We start from the raw sequence: 12,859 nt of genomic DNA on the forward strand, positions 1-12,859 counted from the left end.
CAATTCAACATGGTTTATTTATATAGTGCCAGTTCACAACAACTGTCACCTAAAGACACTTTGTGATGTAAAGACTGTACAATATTCAAAAGAAACCCCAACAATCACGCCATGAGCAGTAGGAAGGAAAAACTCCCTTTTGACAGGAAGAAACAATGCAGTGCAATCCCAAATCGTGATTTTATGAATGAGAAATATCTACCAACATATTTGATGGAGTTCATGCAAGTGAGAAAAGATACACGGAAAGAACACAAAGAAAACAACATGGGATCATCTGACCGAAAAGTTCAATCTGGCTCAACATCAGCCATTCAAAGCAAGAACAACTCAGTGTTCAGCATCTCAGGTACCATTGAAATCAAGGAAGACCAGAATCACAGATTGTCAGACGTATTATTGACCACAGCACAGAAGTTTTTAATATCACATTTTCAGACTCTGAAGCTCCTATTAAGTTAGAAATTAATCTTTCTAGCTCCAAATGAAAATTAAATGGTAGAAATAAGGAGTTCATGTTACACATTTGACAGAAATTAAACTCATTTGCTTTGCCACTGCTGTGCTGCCAGATAATAATGAATGGTGAAACACAAACTCTGTGAAATCAGAACAGTTAAAATATATCAGTTCAGTGGTGATGGTAAGGAACACCCAGCCATAGAAGAAATGAGAAAGTGACAAAGCTGCAAATGTGTTTTCTTGGAAATGAAATGGGGATGTTGAAATTACATGAAATGCTTCACCGGATTACGGGAACTGTAGTTTGGACAAAATTGCCTCTCTCTCTCTGTGTGTGTGTGTCTCTCTCTCTGTGTGTGTGTCTATAGATATAGATATTGTGAGTACAAGAAAACAATGATTAGAATATAATGTGCTTAAGTTTGATTAGATGATAGGGTCCAGCTGTAGATCAGAGGAATAGGAAAGGATTTGTGAATGTCTGTGTGTTTTGAGTTGGTTTAGCTATAGGCCTGAGTGTGTGTGTGTAATTGTGCAGAGAGCGAGAGGAATTTATTGACACTGGGGGTCTGCCTGTCATAAAAGAAAATAGGAAGTCACAGTTGGGGGATGCTAGGACTGTATGGAACAGATAGGAAAGAGAGGAGAAGTCTGTTACCCTTGTCCCTGAATGTAATAAAGGCTCATAACTGTCACAACTTAGAAGTAGGTTTGCAGGAGACCCTCCACATGCTTAGCTGTAAGAGTAAAACAAACAAGAAGCCAACAGCTTAGTGGAAATTCCCCAAGGGATACCTGAGTGGGGGTCTCAGTGCTTGTGACCTGATAACCATGTTTTGTAGAGGAGTTTGGTGTAGCTTGGGTGAGGGGAGATGGACTTTTATGACCGGCAGGAAGTCACATATACACACCCAGTGCTGTAACTGTTACGACACACACTCACTCACGTTGCACACTCACACGCAGGCACTTACGTGCTCGCACATACATATACAAACACAGTGTTTTGGGTTTATAACACACCATGTGGGTTTTACGATGGGGGGTCGCTTCTATAAAACTGGTTGTAACAGACAAAGAAGTTGAGATCTGCAGAGAAATTGCCGGGCCCTGTATATCTCCCCTTCTAGAAGGTGCATGAGTGACTGAAGATGAATAAAGGTTTTGTGAAATAACTACTGAGTTCCGGTGTCGTCTCTGGAGGCCTGAGGAATAAAAAGAACTGGGGTGAAACTGAAAACGCAACAATATATAGGATAATCTCTTACACACTCTTAGACACGAGGCTTATATTTATCAAAAATTGTGAGAAAAAGTTGTGGCGTCACTTTTGACTGAAAAAGTCAATAACTGTAAAAAAGGGCCACTTAGAAATGAGTTCACCTGAATAATATGGGTGCTGTGTTTGTAACTTATGTAGTTTATGAATATTCTTAGCTGTTTAAATGCTTGGATAGCTGTTATCGGCAATGTTATAAAAAGGAATCATTTATCTATGTCAGTCTGCCTGATTGACAAGTGTAAAGATTACAATACAACATATTTAATGTGGCTGGAGAAGGTCTCCAGAAGTGTTGATAACCTTATCTGGCTTGTGTGGTCACACCGTATGTGCTGCACAATGTCAGGCTGCGAAGGTCAAAGGCAGCTTTGTTGAAGTCAGCTTGACAGATCAATAATAAATCATAGCTTCTGTAATATTGCAGATGTTGACTGTTTCCTGTTGTTTTTCACCTTCAGGTGACAGAACTGTATATACGTTTAAGCCGTTGTGATGTGTTGAATCATAGAAATGATTCCCACTATCAATCTGCTTCGGATCTGATTTTTCAGACTTGTCCTGGAAATAAATTTTTTTAAGTTAAAGGCTTTCATTTTATTGGAATTTTTCACTTCCATCGTGCCATGTATTGCAGAAAAATATGTGTAGCAGACCTAGAACAAGATTCAGACATCCTGAAGTACATGCTTTCACAGATATTTGAACAGTGGTTGTAGCCTGGTTACTAGTACTATATCCTGGTACTGATCTCTGTATGGGTGAAGCTTTTAAAGGCAGGTGCAGTTTCTGTGAAATAATTCCTTTTTAAACCAGCCAAGTGTAAAGCTCTGGTGAAACTGTGATGCCAGGACTCCTTTTTGCTTAAAAATGGCTAAAAACAATTATTAATTACAATAGAGGAGTTGTTGTAGTTAAAGAAGGCAAAAGGAACATTTTCCTGTATAAATAGGGCCATAACTGATGCCACTAAGTTTCTAAAGAAGTTTGGTCACTTGAGGGTTAAATAGATGAATAAATATCAGGCTTTGCCACAGCTTTCAAAAGGGGATCAGGAAAGGTGGCAGCTTTACACGGTTACGTCTTTCAGTGTTCGTTTTGGTGTCTGGATCAGTTTGCAAGTCACTGTGCGTGAAAGGTTTCAATAGGTTGGTTATAGGGACTGATTCCCTGCGAGTGTTTCTTACAGATAAAACCCATGGGCCTTCTTGCTGCAGCAAATAGTCCATCCGTGCTCGAAATCTGTCGGAGCCAAGTCTTCCAGAGCTGCCAGCTCCCAGACAGTGGAGAATGATTACCAGAATGGGCATTAATATGCAGCATCCACCAATCAGGACAGTGCAGCTGGTATACAAATCAGCATTCCTGAGTGGTTGACTACACTACTGCTATATTTGATAGTACTGCATTGTGTGGTACTTGTGAAGTGACACATCCGTTTCTTTTATGTTTCTATGTAGTAAAAGCTTATTCGTGCTTTTTAACAACATGTAAACCAGCTGAGTTTATTTATTTATGCATTTTTCTTTTTAAAATGTGGCTTTAAAACGAGGAAGATGACTGCTCTGTTTGACTCTATTTCATTGTTGCACCATAATTGCACCATTCTGCTACACACAGCATGCGTTGTTAGAGGACTCTGTGTGTGCACGTCTGTGTTTCTGTATATCTCAAAGGAAATGTTCTTCTTGTTTTCTGTAGCCACACAACACCTTTAATTGCTTTCAAGGCAGCACATTTTGTTGTGTTCTTAGGAGTTCAGAAGAGTTCACAAGTACTTGGCAACATAATCTATGTTGACTTTACATAACTTTTTATAAGTTGTCAGCATGGAAAACAATCTCAAACTGACCCTGGTGTCAGACCTTTGAGTCAGAGTAAGGTTTGAAGGTATGAATGACTAGACTTTCGTGCAGAATTTATATTGTATGGTCTTTCACTTCCTATTCTCTTTGGCATTGTAGAGCAAGATGCTGAAGTATGGAGTATTGCTGTCATGGAGCCTCTGTCCAGGAGCTATCCACTAAATATTAATGTTCAGTGTGTATACACACACACACACAGACTGTGCTGGGGAGTAACGCAATACATGTACCGGCGTTACGTATTTAAAATACAAAATATGAGCAGCTGTATTCCGTTACAGTTGAAGAAGTTGATATTCACAATACAGTTACTTGGTTGAAATAAAGGGATTATACTGCGGCCTTTTTCTGTTTCATATGTTAGGCTATGCCCTCTCTGTTTTTGGTACTGTATTTTTTGGACCACAAGGCGCACCCAACGTATTAGCCAGAGGTCCCTTTACTATGGTTTGGAGCCGTGGACCTGTTTTATATACACAAGGAATAGTTTTCTATACGGGATCACTGCAAAAAGTGCAGCCTCACCTAATGTCAACCTACTGTTACTCATTTTATATTAAGATTTAAAAATGTAGTTGGTAGTGGTATGGCAAGTAGCCTTCAGTAATAGTAATAAACCACACAGCAATAGTATATTCAAGTAGATGTAAAACGCATGACAATATATTAATTAATCCAAAGTATTCAGAATACGTTACTCTCATTGAGTAATGTAACGGAGTACGTTACAAAATACATTTTGGGGCATGTATTCTGTAATCTGTAGTGGAATACATTTTAAAAGTAACCTTCCCAACACTGTATGCATGTGTGTCTATGTATATGCTGTGTGTGTGTGTGTGTGTGTGTGTGTGTATATATATATATATATATATATATATATATATACATACACACACAAACTGTACACTGTAGTTAAAGTTGATGTTTTAGGAAAGGACAGGATAAGGACCAGATCTGGACCCTTTGATGTCAGTGTATCATGGATTCATATTTAATTATGTGGGGAAAGGTTTTAAGGTATAAAAAGTTAATCATTTATATTAATAGTCTCTACTCAACTTGTGTTTTAACTGCTGATATGTATAGAAAACCAAGTTGGGTGATCTTCTCTGTCTAAAATACATGATAGGCATATGTCTCTGTTTATTGCTAAGACTCTAATTGGGAGGCTGCAATTTTCCACCACTTCTATGCTAGGATGGCGCTCTGGTCCATATCAGCCCTAGTCCTGCTTGGCTATCACTGCAAGTCCAGCTTCTAATTTCTTTGCTCTAACCACCTGAAACTCTTTGCAATGCATCCAGAAAATGAATTCTTTGGTTGCTCTCAGTCAATTTAAATTCATGATTACAAACCATTTAGGTTCCATCGTTATCCATTTAATGAATTTGCCTTTTAACTCTAGATTTAGTCTCCTGCAGTAGTGTATTATTGGTTTTCTTTTTTAGAGTGTATCTTATGTTATCTGTATCATTTGATTTAATTTTAAACACTAAAAATAATTGTGAATTAGTTTTTTATGGTCAGGTTTTTTTTCTTTTTTTGAGAATAGTTGCTCAGATTACTGTAGAGTCATGTGAAAAAACCTACATTTCCGACTAAAAACAGACCTGCGATACAAATGTATTTAGGAGCACCATGTGAATGAAAAGTCTGACAACATTAAGCCCGCGCAGCCGCTAGTTTTAAACAAAAACACTGATAACACAACACAAGCAGTGATGATAACGCTGGCACAGTTTAATGTGGAGGCGGAGTTTTTTTACACACCGTGAAGAGCAAAGAGGCAGAGCCGAGAGGCTTAGCTCAGAGTGAAAAAAATGTGCTTCTAGCTTTCAAAACAGCTGCGCTGTTCCTGTAATCACCATTAAAACCTTTACTAGAAAAAAGTCTTTCAACAAACTCCAACATGAAGAAAAGCAAACTTTGTAGTTGCTCCATCCACTGCTGTTTGTTTTGTACACAGAAACATCTGCAATAAGCCTCCAGAAGTTGTATTAAAAGATGAAGATGAACTGTTAACTTAGTCTGATACCAGACTGGTTAAATCATACAGCTTGCTGAAGGCTGAATTAAACTAAATTGCATTAATATTTATTAATAAAAGCTTTTTTCACAAGCCAATAAAAATGTACATGGGCCAGTAAGGCACTGGCCTGAGGTTAGGTTGGACACTGAATTATTATTAATAATAATTAATTGTTCAATTGATAGATTAATAAAATGATCAATAGCTGCAGCCCTAGTAGACAGATGCTGCTAATCAAAGGCACTTGATTAATTGGTCACCAGTGAGCGTTAGCACCTTTTTATAAACAGGGTTTGTACGGGTGCTTGAAATCCTTGAAAATGCTTGAATTTTAATGTTGTCTTTTCAAGGTTTGAAAAGTGCTTGAATTTCAGATTTGGTGCTTAAAAGTGCTTGAAAGTGTAACTGTATTTCATTCACCACAAATAACTATCTGATTGAATAGTATTCTTATCAGATAGAGAAATAAAATGAGTCGCAAAATGTAGAGGCAAATTTTCCCGACCTGGGCTGCCTTGCTTCTCTGTCTGTTTCAACGTGTGACCCCGCCCCTCCCTCGGACAGTCGGGGATGAGTGCGCTAACATACCTGTAGGTCGCTGTTTTAATGAGTGTTTGATGGAAAACAACAATGGCGGAGTTTGCGCTCTCCAGTCGCATGATAGGTGAGTCCTAGTAAATAATTTTCCAGTATGTGTACATTACACATGCTATTTTTAAAAAAGTTATGATTATTATTTTGCTTTCAAACTCGCTGGAGAAATGATTGAAATGCACTGAGTGTGATGCAGTATGGCAGCGCTATTATGGAATATGCTGTGAACTTAGCTAACATTACTTAGCAGCGATATGAGTTAATTTACTCAAGTGAAAGCTTTAAACATTAGCCTGATACATAACTAGCTAACTTAAGGCTTTCTGGTTAACCCTCTGGGGTCGACAGACCCAGAGTCTCCATTTCAACTTGGGTCGAACATGCGGACTTTAAATTGTATACCAGTTTTTAAAACCGGTGTTTTTTGTTTTTAATAAAACAGTGGCGTTTCCTCCGGGAAGAAACGGTAAAAACTGTGTTTTCTAAGGAGAGTGCTAGCAAACACACTTTGCTTGTGAGTGAAAAACAACAGTCATTGGTGAAAAAAGAAAAAACACTCCTTCCCTATTGGTGGAAAAATGTACCACGTCGACCAATCAAAAAATGATATGGCAACATGTGGCATTTGGTTGTTTGGGAAGAGGGGGAAGTTTTAGGAGTGAGCGAAAGAGAGAGAGAGAGACAGTTTTGATACATGAGAAATTTGTGAGGTTTACCGTTCTCAAGTTAGTGTGTTGTCTTGTGTAGTTAGTGTGTATTGTAGTCGTTGTTTTGTTTTGTGTGTCAGTTCTACTAGTGATTGTCAGAGTTGCTGCAAAAAAGCCACCAAAGGCAGATTGCAGTGTAAACACTGAGTGACACACCTGCTGTCAGACCTGCAGGTTTATCCCTGTGCTGTTCTCATCTGTGTTATAGTGGACACAAACTATTTTTTGGAGTTGCATAAATATTTTTGTGCCTTCTTATTTTGAGAACACCTGATTGTTCTGTAAATAGTTTGAAATGGTTATATAAAAAACGTCTGAGCCTTGGCTGCATTTTTAGGTAAATAGTACCATATAACTTTGTTGTTTGCAAAACTTGTGCATATTTTTAAAAATGTACAATTTCAAGTTATCAAAATTGATTTGTTAAACATGCTTGTAATTTTTACAGTCAAAAATATCACTTTCTACTTGTAAAATTTTGTCTGAATTTAGATAAATTGTGCTGATACAGTTTGTCAAAATGAGAAAATAACAGATTGGCAAGATAAACAGTTTTTAAAGGTGAAATATAGAGGCCAAATCAAAAGTAGTCAAAAACAGCCAATTATACCCTGGACCCCAGCTTTTTTGAGTATTTGAAATAATGGTAACATGAGTGATCCATATGGTCACAAAGAATAGCCACTTGTTTCTGTGCTACCAAAGTTCCCCGGCTTTCATTCTAAATGTATTTATCTTCAGCACCTGCACATTAAACTACTTAAACATTATAAATCTCTTCAAGCTCACACTGAGGCCTGTGGGGCACTATCAGCCACTGAGACAGTACACACATTTATATGTGTATTTGTATGTGAATATTTCATACTTTAAGAAGACTTATTTATTTCTTTTTTTTTGGGGGGGGGGGGGGGCGCAACAGGAGAAGAATATCTCTAACAAGTTGATTTGTTCACATTGTTGCATCTTAATTTTTAAGTGAAATGTGCATTTTGCATGTGCATACACTATGTATATAAGGCAACAGTTTCCTTTTGCAGTGTTTTTGTGTGGTTTGTTTTTCTATTTCTTAACAAAAGGTGAACAATGGTGTTTAAGTTCACCTAGGATGATTTGTTTTAATTTTCACATGGTCTTACTTAGGTGATGCAAATTGAAACATGCATTCTATTTTTTGGGGGGGTGGCATGTGCTGGAAAAGCTTGAATTTGACCCTGAAAAAGGCGTATGAACCCTGTCTAAAGCTGGAGTTTTGGGAAGTTGTTGATCTGGAGTATTCAGGTGTGTGTTAACACACTGCAGTAGAAAGTAGAGTAGACATCTCAGCAAGTTCACCCCAAGGTCAGATACTGCAGAGATACTCAGAGAAACTGCAAAAAAAAAATCTTAGAAGTACATCTTAAACTCTACAGGCCTCAGTTGGAAGTGTTGGAAAGGTTGCCTCTTTCCTCTAAAAAATAACATGGTTTTGGTTTGCAAAGTTGCATCTGAATAAACCACAAGACTTGTGGAACAAGGTTTTTTGGATAGGTGAAATCAAAGTGGAGTTGTTTGGCCATAATGCACACCATCACATTTAGTGAAAATCAAACAGCATAATGGCACAATCACCTCGTACAAACTTTCAAGCACAAGGTTGTCAAGCTTGATCCAAACTGGGTCTTGCAACAGGACAGTGATCCCAAAGTCAGCAGCAAAGCTACAACAAAATAGCTGGGGATAAAAACGCAAGTGCCAGCAAACTTCAGTGAGCTGAAGCAACATTGTAAAGAAGAGTAGGCCAAAATTCCTGATAGAATTACTAAAGGTGAATAGACAAGCCACTGAATCATGGGGTGTTCTTAATTTTACAGGACTGCATCTAATTTGAGCTTATAAAATATGCTTTCATTTTTGATGAAGAGGCTAATTCACTAAGATTAATTTCAATTAATTTTACCACATGCAAGACAACACCAGGGTCTAAGTAATATGGATGTATTGCCTGGGTTTCTCCTGCATAGAGATAACTTTTGCTAAATTAAGAGTAAGGAAATTTGGAGTCTCTTAGATGTGTTTAATGTTTATATCAGAGTCACTGTTCATCTCTCTGTTCATGTTAGGTATTCGTGTTTCTGGATTCCTACAAATGTGCTATGCCTTTAATAGCAGCTGTGACTCATAAATTAAACCACTGTAGAGCATAATATATTTTGCTGAACTTTTGAGTCGCCTAAATTTACGGCCATGTATCCAGCTTCATTGCTGCCAAACAAGAAGCAACAAAATCTAATGTTGCCTTGTAAACAACCACTTCCCATAAATTTAATTTATGCGTAGTAGAGCACATTACCGCTATCTTCAGGCAGCAGATTGCTTATGCAGATGCTTATAAAAGACCATCTAAATAGTTGATAATTCTCAAATATGTCACAGTATGACAATTAAAACAATTTCTGGAACTCTGACATCACCAGCTGGTGAATGTCTGGAGTGAAACACCGCTGTCAAAGGAAAGCACACTGTATGAGAAGAGTGAGACAGATAAATGGTTTGTGTGCATATAAGAAAGAAAGAAGGAAGGAGAGAGCAAGAGTGAGACCCAGTACCTTGTACATGATCTGTAAAATGTAAGTCAGTATAGCTTGGGAGGCACACTAACTTGGTTCCCTGTGATAACTTTGTGAGCCCGATCAGTCTCTATTAGAGCACAGAATGAACTGAATACCTGTGAGGTACACACTACCAACTACTCCATTGGTAATCAGATCTATAGGAGCATTAGGAGACAGAAAGGTGCTAAAGCTGTGGGGTTGGATGTTAGGTGTGAGTTTGCCAGCATGGCTGAATATTGAACAGTGGATGAAAGCAAGTGCTGAAGAATTAGCAGCATTAGAGTCTGAACATTATCCTAATGAGCTGGAATTGCATCTGTACTTTAGGGGAAATGTGACTCATAACTAGGACCGGGTAATAAGCCGAAGCTCTTTTTATATGCTTCGGTAGAATATTGTAGTAACCATTTTAGCTTTTATATAAACTGCATCAAAATGGCATTGGTTCAGAGCAATTTACTGTATGATGATGATGATGATGATGCAGAGGCAGCCCACCATCTCAGTCTAATCATGTACTCCTCACCTCAGTGAAGAAGAGAAATCTTTGGTATGGGAATAAAACGCATATTCAACACATAATGGTACCTAAATAAATCAATTATCTGCAGAGTCAAGCAGGTTCTGTAGTCGTGAAACATTTTAACAAGCGAATGGCTGTGTATTGTTAGCACAGTTATTTGATCTTACTGGTGAAACTCACAAACAGGACTTCAGTCTTCATCCTTCATCATTTTCTATCTATCATTTTTTATTTTGTTTATTCTCATTTACAATTCTTGGTTTCCAGGCTTTTCCTAATGAATCTTGGGGGGGTTTCCTGATAAATGCCTGTACATATAGCTTCTCATAGAAACAGTGAGGATACATTCTGCACACTGCACCTCTAAGAATGTACAAATTGAAGGAAATTACTGAACGTTTGTCCACTAATTGAGAGGATTTGATGGTTCTGTTTTGTTTTGGGCATGGTTTGGCGCACCTTTTTTCCTGAGATCAGCAATAGTCTAGATCCAGACCCAGATGCTGTTTTTTTTTTATGCACCCAGACCTATTACTAGACTTTGACTGACCTTTTTAACCTTCCTTGAATTTACCATGGGGCTTGAATCAGTATAGTGTTTTCTTTTGTCTGGGATGGGATGCTACTCAGCAAATCAAATCATTTGTTCAGAGCGCATATGAAAACAAAAAACTCTGCCATGAGATGAGATGCAGAACACATCTCTAGGGTTAGATAAAGGTCATCTCTCCAGTCATCCCTTTCCTCACTTTATGAGGAAAAAGGGGGAGTTAATGCCTAGATGGTTAGAGAAATACAAGATAAAGGGAAACTTACACTACACCTTTTACCCCTCACACGTAAAAGCCTAATGGGGTTTTGTCATCAACCCACCAGGTGGGCAGGCAACATGAACGCCCAAGTTTGGGAATGGGATAAATCGAGAACTAAGCAACCTCAAGGTCATAGGTCAAGTTTTCAGAAAATCTTGTGAATTGAATAACTTGAGAACGAGGTGACGTAGGATTTTTAAATTGATACCATAGGTGAATCTACTGGGAGGCCAAAGGGTGCCACTGGCTACAGTCACCTTTTTTTTTTTCTAAAGTCAGCTTTTTCAAAAGCTTTTTTTAAAGTTCAGAGTGCAAACTTATTTTACTTGAAATGAGAAAAGAACATTTTACTTTTAGAGTACCTTCTAGGTCATTGTGAAAATTAATAATAACCATTAAAGTACTGTGTAATTGTACAATTTTTCTTTTACTTTACAGCTAGTTGTGGTCTATATACAGACACCTATACAACTGTTAGGCTACTTTAGTTGAACTATAGTAAATGTGGAACCTTGTGATATTCTCTATCTTTGTTTGAAGACATTTTCTCTAACTGGACCTCCTTCAATGCAAGCTAGTACAAAGTTGTTCTCAGTTTCTAACAGCTGTTCACAGTGTTTTGGGACTTATTTTTTCTGGCAGCGCTGATGGGTTTTGGTTTGCATAATATTTTCTAGTCACAAAATTTGTCTTTCAACTTAAAAGGCTCCCATTTGATCCTTGGCCTTGGTGGGATCATCACCATCCATATTAATAATGTTGGACATCCACTGCATTTCCTTTCTGTCTAATCTTCTAACTTTGGGCTCTTTGCTCTTATTTGCTTCCTGTTCTAGCTCTTCAGGTGACTTTCATCTGCTGTGATTGTTGGCTGATCATAATGAGGTCATTTTCATTTAGTCCGCGCACTCCCTGTCCAGACACAACCCAAATATCCTGTTCCCCATTCCCTCTAGGCTGCAGTCAGTCTTTCTGTGCCTTTCTCCTGTTGTACTTGCTGCTCGTTGAGCAGGCAAGTTCACAAATTCAGAAATCCTTCTGCACTTGGGTTATAATCTGATAAAGCTTGCTAGTTTAGCACAAGTATAAGTCATTGTGTTCTGGTTCCTGGTTAACAACTGACTTGAAGCAGAGTTAGAAATCAAATGATAATATGATGGAATCTATGAAATGAAATTTAGCGACTTGTAGTAACAACAGGTGAAATAACCTTTTGGTAAATTCCTGAAGAGAATACCAGTGGGTGTGAAGGGCACCACTGGCTGACATATGAGGGGGGTAAATACATTAAAAAGTTAGTCTTTGATGGACACAGGAATATCCATTTGCCGTTGGACTAAATATTAGCTTTCAGACGGATGACCTTAAATTTAACCCTAGAATACTTTGGTGTACAGTAAGGTTGGGTGATTGGACAAATATATCGACTGTTGACGATAGGCTGAGCCTTTCACCATGAGTAAGTTTGCTAATAATGTTGGTTGAAGCTAAGAGAACCAGTCAATGGAAAAAAAATAATATCGCTGTTTTATTGGCACCGTCTTCTGGCTGCGAACAAATGCACCCTCCTCAGAGTGCGCTCAAATGCAGCGATTCATTTACGTTAAGTTAAAAATCAAAATGTCTAGTCCAGCAAACATAGAATAAAATCTCTGACGTAATGTTAAGTCTTTTATGCGATCTGGCGCATCTCAAATAAATAAATAAATAAATGAATAATCCAAAAAGTAGCTATATTAATACTGAAACAAAGAAGAAAAGAAAGTAAAATATTTCCTCCAAACAAAACGTATAAATTCTCAATGCGCTAATCAGTCCGTGCATGATTCATTGCTCCGCCCATCAAAAAGTCACCTGCGCGAATATATTGCCTATTGTCATTTACTGGACTGACGACTGTCAGCTAGAAAATTTTATATATCGCCCAACCTTAGTGTACAGAGGAGTTTATGGTTGACTCAATGACTTCAAGATGCCAATATGCTGTGGCT

General features: G+C 38.0%; 1 protein-coding gene across 9 annotated transcripts in view; it reads left to right on the top strand.

Annotated features, from left to right (window-relative positions):
- The window catches only part of gpat2 (glycerol-3-phosphate acyltransferase 2, mitochondrial), a 171,704-nt gene that overhangs the window by 70,259 nt on the left and 88,586 nt on the right, over nucleotides 1-12,859 (top strand). The window lies entirely within an intron of this gene.

The sequence above is a fragment of the Neolamprologus brichardi genome, chromosome 12 (genome assembly GCF_056152115.1).
Source record: "Neolamprologus brichardi isolate AB-2024 chromosome 12, ASM5615211v1, whole genome shotgun sequence".
NCBI lineage: Eukaryota > Metazoa > Chordata > Actinopteri > Cichliformes > Cichlidae > Neolamprologus > Neolamprologus brichardi.